The sequence below is a fragment of the Rhineura floridana genome, chromosome 11, assembly GCF_030035675.1.
Source record: "Rhineura floridana isolate rRhiFlo1 chromosome 11, rRhiFlo1.hap2, whole genome shotgun sequence".
Classification (NCBI taxonomy): Eukaryota; Metazoa; Chordata; class Lepidosauria; order Squamata; family Rhineuridae; genus Rhineura; species Rhineura floridana.
This window is the reverse complement of record NC_084490.1, coordinates 37030697-37039555: the sequence shown is the minus strand read 5'-3', so window position 1 is coordinate 37039555 and position 8859 is coordinate 37030697.

Here is an 8859-nt window from a genome sequence, read left to right as displayed (position 1 = left end):
ACTTAGGGTAGACTTTCTGAAATTAATGGACCTAAGTTAATCATATCCATCATTGAACTAGAGGTGTTCCAGTCCAGCAGTTTTCTGATAACAGAAATCCCACTATTTTTATTTTTACTCATCCTAAAGTTAGATGCAAAACAAAACCAACCTTATTATCAGTACATGGAATGTTCAATTTTAGGTCCATAATATGTTTGGACCTTGCATTCTATTTATTTATTTATTTATTTATTTATTGTGCTTTTATACCGCCCTTTAGCAATAAGCTCTCAGGGCGGTGTATTTACCCTGTGATACACTGCAGGTTCCTCGTAATACTAGTGAGAAAATTACATTCTTGAGCCTAACTGCTCAATTATGAGTGATGCATAGATTTTTTAAAAAATAGTTGTCTGATAATGTTATTTGGCTTGTCTGCTCAGGGATGGCAGCTGGAGAAGATTGTTTTCAGATTTCCTTGACACTTTCTTCAATTAGTCGACTACACTATAGCTACTAAGCAAGTAAACAAAGAAACAAAAAACTAATGTCAATGTAGTAATGTATGCAAAGGAAGGAAATATCCTTCTGCAGCAACTGTGCCTATGTCTATGGAGGGGGTGTAGAGACAAATTTGATTCAGTTCACATTTAATTATGAACGTATCTAATTTACACTTTCCAAAACAATAAGTGAACCAAAATACTGTTCTCCTTCAAAAATCACATTTCTCTAAATTTTGCACTGCAGTGCTCCATCTAAGTAATGTGTACAAAAATAATATACTAGGGTAAAGTGTGCATAAAAATGCATTATATCAGGCATAATGCTTTGAAAAAATGTGTATATTAGATAAGTTGCAACAAAAAATGTGTATATGACACCAGACAAACATTCTGATGGATTTTCATGATGCCTTTTTTTTTTTTTTTAAAGCAAACTGATTTGGAAATGTTATCACTGCTATATCTAAAGTAACAATATTCCGTCAACATTAACTTCCACACTGGTGCAATTGTCAGAGTTTTGCCTGCCTGCATTCTGAAATGTGGTGCCTGCATTTGGACCTTCTGTGAAGTGTTCCATGGAAGTGTTTCCTGATTAAATGAATCACAATCACTTACAAATTACAAAAAATGCTTGACAAGAGCAGTTAAAGGATAAGTATGAATTCATATAGTGGTTGATGTTTAATTGTTGGCCCTTGAGAACTGCTGCAAAGATGTATCTTTGCAATTGCTGGGGTGGGGGAGAAATTTAAAGCAACATTTATCAAATTTGCACTTTCCAAAACAGTATGAGAACCAAAGCACAGTCTTTCTTCAAAATTTACTCCTATCCAAATTTTACAGTGCAGTTCTCCAAACAAATAATTTGTACAAAAATGCATATATTAGGGGAAAATGCATATAAAATGAATATAATAGTGGAAATAACTCTAAAATGCATTAGAATAAATTAATGGCAAAAATGTAAATTAATCAAATCTGCAGAGAAAAAAATGAGTTTATTTGGTTTCAGTGGAGGCTTCCCCTGAAATGCAAATAGCATCTTTGTTGAGGAGATTTTTGTCAGGCCATGGCAGAGAGAGAAAGAGTTAAATTTCTTTTCCCCATAGTTTTAAGGCTGTTTGAGCTTCCCCACACACTGCTATTTACACAATGTTGCCATTCATTGTATCGACACAATGTTACACTTAGTTTGTCTTGAAGACTTTCTGTAGTTTTTGGAAAGTGGGAGCATTTTTATTTTTTTAAAAAATAGTAATATATGTAACTTGGCTGGATTCATAGTATGGTAGAAAAACAGTATGAAAAGTATGGTGCTTACCCACCAGTGAAGCATATAAAGCCGGGGAAGCCAACATGGTGTCCTATTGCTATTGGACTATAACTCCCATAAACCCTTACTGCTGTCCAATCTGACTAGGGCTGATGGGAGTTGGAGTGCAACGACATCTGAGGGGCAATATGTTGGCTAACCCTGATAGAAAGCATACTCTGGTGTAATACTGGACACACTTAGAAAGGAACTCCTGGTGCACCATATATCATCCCTAATACACTCTGTGTGGGCCAAATACAGTAGGAAGTTGAAATTGTATCTCCATATACTACTTGCTATTATAATGAGCAACCTGATAACAGAAACATTTTAGGACATATGTTCAGTTGGGGAAAAAACAGAGCTTAAGTGCTCTGAGAGACTTTTTTTTGTGGACAAAGCCTTAATTACTTTTCTGTCTCCTTATGCCCATAAATGATTTCCAATTTAGACATGCTACAATGTTACAAGTGTGGAGTGCTCCTAGTCCAGTTAACCACCATAGCCTTTCCTTGGATAACCCACTTCTCTCTCTCTCTCTCTCACACACACACACAACTATTTTTCCCACCTTCAATAGTCAAGCAGTATTCCATGGCTACTGATCATGTCCAGTCCTCAATGGACCTTTGGGGTGGGATAGGGTAGAGATTGCCTCCTTTTGTTCTACATTTCAGGAAATATTGAGGTTCCCCTGAGCATGCTGAGATCTCCCACTTGTGTACTTAAACTTTCAAAAAGTTTTCAACAAGGTAGCTCACCAAAGACTTCTGAGAAAGTTTAGCAATCATGGAATAAGAGGAGAGGTCCTCTTGTGAATCAAGAATTGGTTAAGGATCAGGAAGCAGAGAGTAGGAATAAATGGACAATTCCATGCAAGAGATTATCAGAAAGGCATTGAAAATAAACTGTCAATATCATAATGCCATTGTACTCTGTAGAGTTCTGGTTGCCCCACCTCAAAAAAGATATTGCAGAGTTGGAAAAGGTTCAGAAAAGGGCTACCAGAATGATCAAGGGCATGGAGTAACTCCCCTATGAGGAAAGGTTGCCGCATTTGAGGCTTTTTAGTTCAGAGAAAAGATGAGTCACAGGCAACATGATAGAAGTGTAAAAAATTATGCATGACATGGAAAAGGTGGATAGAGAAAAGTTTTTCTCCCTTTCGCATAACAGTAGAACTCATGGATATTCAATGAAACTGAATGTTGGAAGATTCAGGACAGATAAAACGAAGCACTTCCTCATATAGTGCATAGTTAAACTATGGAATTCACTCCCGCAAGAGGCAGTGATGGCCTCCAACTTGGATGGGTTTAAAAGAAGATTAGACAAATTCATGGAGGATAAGGCTATCAGTGGCTACTGTCCATGATGGATGTGCTCTGCCACCATAGTCAGATGCAGTATGCTTCTGAAAACCAGTTGCTGGCAGCCACAGGACAGGAGAATGCTCTTGCACTCAGGTCCTGCTTGCAGCCTTTTCTAGGGCATGTGTTTGGCTACTGTGAGAGCAGGATGCTGGACCAGTTGGGCCACTGGCCTGATCCAGCAGGTTCTTCTTATGTTCTTGTGTGTGTGGATAGCACTATTTTGTTTTCATAAGAATCCACACTTGAAAAATTAGTTTAAGAATAGTATGAAGGAGAGGGAAGGAAACTCAGACTCACAGGCTGAATGTACCCTTCCAGGCACCTCTGTCTATTTGAGGCCACATCCCCTCTACCTAGGCCATACCCCTCACTAGTTCTGCTCCACACACTTCTCAAATGGTTTGCCCTGCTGAAAAATGACCTTTGAACTGTGATAAAACTTCTTGCTTGCCTGGATGGAGAATGGGGACATGTATCTGTAGAAAGCTTTGACTTTTGTGTAGCTGGAATCTGGGCATGGACTGTAGCTTAATGTACAAAGGTCATATCTGTTACTCTACCCTCCTTTTTCACTCTGGCCCCTACCACCACTGGCATTTGACCTCTGGAAGGTCGCCCACCAGGGAATGCCATCTTATTTATTTATTTATTTGTTTATTTATTTATTTATTTGTATACCATCTCATAGCCGAAGCTCTCTGGGCGGTTTACAGTAACTAAAGACATTAAAAACAAATATACAAATTTAAATCTTCATGCTGAAAAGAGTACCGCACATTATGTATATAGGGTAGCCCTTATGAGAAAATATGGCTCAATAAAAGATCCCTCAATTGACGTCCAGGGCTCCTGCTGGGAGGAAGGGTGGGATATAAAGCAAATAATAAATAAATAAATATCAATGATTTGAGGTATTCCTCAGTAAGAGTTTGGTGGGTAAACTGTATTCAGTTCGTAACAGTCAGGTTAGAGGATTTGGACCTTATCAAAATAAATGGGAAGGGAACATTGAAGTAGCACTCCCTGATGAGGTCTGGTAGTGGCTGGCAGAAAACAATTGAAATAATTGCAATCACTCATAAACCTTTTTCAGAACTATCAGTGGCACCTGATCAAATAGAAATAGACATAAAGATATTGGTTGCTGAATGACTATTTATTTATTTATTTATTTATTTATTTATTTATTTATTACCCGTCCTTCCTCCCAGTAGGAGCCCAGGACAGCAAACAAAAGCACTAAAAACACTTTGAAACATCATAAAAACAGACCCTAAAATACATTAAAACAAAACATCTATAAAAATATATTTTTAAAAAGCTTTACAAACTTCTTTCAATAATATATATATATTAAAATAAGGTTTAGGAACATATTAAAAAGCAATTCAAACACAGAAGCAGACTGTGATAAGGTCTCTTGTTGAAAGAGGAAGGTCTTCAGCAGGTGCCGAAAAGATAACAGAGATGGTGCCTGTCTAATATTTAAGGGGAGGGAATTCCAAAGGGTAGGTGCCACCTCACTAAAGGTCCATTCCTATGTTGTGCAGAATGGACCTCTTGATAAGGTGGTATCTGCAGGAGTCCCTCACCTGCAGAGCATATTGATCAACTGGGTATATAAAGGATAAGAGTCTTTCAGGTATCCAGCACTGTGGTAGTCCACATGCAGATTATGCCCATATTTTCTAGGTGGATGAAAAAATAGTGAATTCTGGTACTTAGCACACTATTATAGTGAGCAAATCCCTGGATATCAAGTTCCAGAGAACCCACTGAGAATTCTTTTGAATTATATACAGGGAGGGATATGTGGTGGTGGGTGGGGTTACGGAAATAAACGTGGAAATCGAAAGCCTTACCAATCTATTAAATTGTATTATCTTCATGGGGGGCATTCCCCCTTATCTTATCCAGATTTTTCAGGAATTGAGGTGTTGTGCTGCTGATTAACATGTGTGGTATGCGCATGCACAATTTAGAAAGATGTATGAAACACAACTTGGTGAATAACGGATGGTGTTCCTCATGTTTTGGAGTGTTGAATTTAATGATAAATGTAATTATTTTCTTTGGGTTGATTAATACAAGTGGTTTTGCACTGGCTAAAATATGTTTATTCATTTTTTTCATATTTTGGGTACAATAAATTCAGTGATCATTCATTTCTTTCCTATTCCTAATTGTATTGTCCAAACAGAGGATCCCAACAATGGACTGGACTAAATCAATTTTAAATATGTGTTACAATATTGTATGTTTATTATATATGTATGTATGCAGATGTGAATGGCATGACTGTAGACTGTAACAACATAACTCTATGCATGTTTTTCTATATTTGTAGTGAAATAAATAAAAGAGGGGCAAGTGTGATACCCTGAGCTTGTCTGAGGAAGGGCAACTTTAAAAATGCATTGAGAGAGAAGCTTCTGTTAGGATGGAAGAAACCTTAGGGAAGGGCCATAGCTTAGTGGTAGAGCATCTGTTTTGCATGCAAAAGGTCCCAGGTTCAATCTGTACCATCTCCAGGCAGGGTTAGGAAGGTACTCAGTTTAGAATTCTGGAGCACCGCTGCCAGTCAGCTGAGCTGGATGAACTAATGGTCTGACTCAGTATAAGGCAGTTTCCCATGTTCCTATATACCAGTATCCATTACCCACTTCCTGTGGGAGAGAATTCTAACCTCTCTGTCTCAATGTTGTGCACTGCCCTGAGAGCCCTTGGGCTGTGGGCGGTATATAAATTGAATAAAATAAATAAATAATAAATAAATACTATTTCTAGTAATTTTCACTGGGTGATAATCACATGGCCTATGTTATCAGGGAGGATGTCACGTTTTGACCTCTGGTGTAATTATTTCTGCATTGTCATATTCTGTTTTTTTGGGGGGGGATAATTTTTATTATTCAAATTTTCATAAAACAAATCAAACAACAAAAACAATACAACAAAAATAAAAAGAAAAACTTGACTTCCGATTTGTCACAGATCAGCCATAAGTATGTAATATATATCAAACCTGTCCCCTAAAACATACGAAATTCACTTTTTTCCATAGTCTATCTTAATTAATCGTCAAATCCCATTATCATCATTTCATTTTTTTCTTTCAACAAAAAGTCTAAAAGAGGCTTCCATTCCTTAAGAAATGTATCTGTCATTTTTTCTCTGAGAAGGCATGTCAATTTATCCATTTCTACTAAGTCCATTAATTTCAATAGCCATTCTTCCATTGTTGGTATTGATTCCATTTTCCACTTTTGAGCATATAATAATCTTGCTGCCGTAATCATATATAATATTATTCTTCCATATTTCTTTTCCTTTTGTTTATCCATAAAACCCAATAAAAAGAATTCTGGCTTTGACTGAATATTTATCTTTAAGATTTTTTGCATCATCCTACCTATCTGTGCCCAGAATAATTTTGCCTGTTTACACGACCACCACATATGATAAAAAGATCCTTCTTGTTGCTTACATTTCCAACATACATTAGAAACATTACTATACATTTTTGACAACTTTTCTGGAGTCATGTACCAACGATACATCATTTTATAAAAATTTTCTTTAAGATTATAGCATAATGTAAATTTCAAACCTTTTTACCACATATTTTCCCATTGATCCATTTGTATATTATAACCAAATTTTTTTGCCCACTTGACCATACACTCTTTTACTTGTTCTTCTTCCATGTCCATTTTCAATAAAAATTTATACATTTTTGCAATTATACATTCATCATTTGTACACAAACCTATTTCAAAATCAGATTTATTTATTTCAAACCCATACATTTTCTTATCCATTTTGTATCTTTCTAACAATTGTAAATAGGCAAACCATTGAGAACTATATCCTTCCTTTATTAGTTGTTCTCTCTCTTTCATTATATATTCTCCATGCACATTTTCTAATAGTTCTTGGTAAGTTAACCATTACTCTTTTCCAGCCATTTCTCTTCTATAAAATGCTTCTTGACTTGAAACACATAGTGGTATTTTTTTAAAAAAACTTGTTTTGTATTTATTCCATATTTTCAACAAAGGACATCTTATAAAATGATTATTAAAATCCACATTAACTTTTACTTTATCATACCATAGATATCCATGCCATCCCCTCTTCAGGTTGTGACCCTCCAAATCCAATAATCTTTTGTTCCTCAATACAATCCATTCCTTTATCCAGACTAAGCAACAAGCAGCAAAATAAAGTCTCAAATTTGGTAATCCCAGTCCTCCTCTTTCTTTGGCATCTTGTAATAATTTAAATTTAACTCTTGGTTTTTTCCCCTGCCAAACAAATTTAGAAATATCTTTTTGCCATTGTTTAAAAGGTAAATCAGAGGATATTACAGGTATTGTTTGAAATAGAAACATCATTCTCGGCAATACATTCATTTTTATTACAGATATTCTACCCATTAATGACAACTGTAATTTATCCCATTTTAACAAATCTTTCTTAATTTCTGTCCATAATTTTTCATAATTATTATGAAACAACTTTGAATTTTTATTTGTCATAATAATACCTAAATATTTCACCTTTTCTTCTATTTTAAAATCTGTCTTCTCCATTAACTCTTTTTGATCCCTTAAAGATAAATTTTTCACCAACATCTTTGTTTTTTGGTTGTTGATCTTAAATCCTGCTAATGGTCCAAATTCTTTTAGTTTATCCATCAATACTTTAATTCCTTCCAAGGGATTTTCTAATACAATTGTCAAGTCGTCAGCAAATGCTCTCAGTTTATATTCCTCTTTTTTTATCTTTATTCCCGAAATCCTTTTATCTTGCCTTATGTCTCTAAGCAGCACTTCTAGAACCAAAATAAATAAAAGAGGGGACAGTGGACATCCCTGTCTTGTACCCTTTTGTATTTCACATGAGTCCGTTAAATCCCCATTGACAATTATCTGTGCCTTCCGTGATGTATAAATCAATCTGATCCATTTTATAAAATTATCTCCAAAATCCATTTGCTCTAGAACCTTAAACATAAATTTCCAATTCAAACTATCAATAGCTTTCTCAGCATCCAAGAAAATCAAAGCTGCTTGTATGTCATTTCGTTGTTCTAGATATTCCAACACATTCAAAACATTCCTGACGTTATCACGTAGTTGTCTTTTAGGTAAAAACCCCGCTTGATCTTCCTGAATAAATTGTTGCAATATTATTTTCATTCTTTCTGCCAAAATCATTGTAAAAAATTTATAGTCATTATTCAATAAAGATATTGGCTGATAATTTTTTATTTTAGTTAGGTCCTGCTCCTCTTTCGGTATTAATGTTATATTAGCATTTTTCCAACTATCCGGTATCTTCCCCTCTTGCAAAATTAAATTCATTGTACATTGTAAAGGTAACAAGAGTTCCTCCTCCAAACATTTGTAATACGCTGCCGATAATCCATCCGGACCTGGTGCCTTTCCTAGTTTAATTTTACTTATAGCCTCAGATATTTCTCTTAACGTAATAGGACCATTAATAGCTTGTCTCTGAAAATCTGTGATTTTAGGCAAATTCTGTTTAGATATATACTCTTCTATTTTTTCAGAAGGAATTTCCTGACATTTGTACAACATTGAATAATATTGATGAAAAGCTTTTTGGATTTTTACATTGTCTGTCAACATCTCTTCTCCTTCTTGTATCTTTA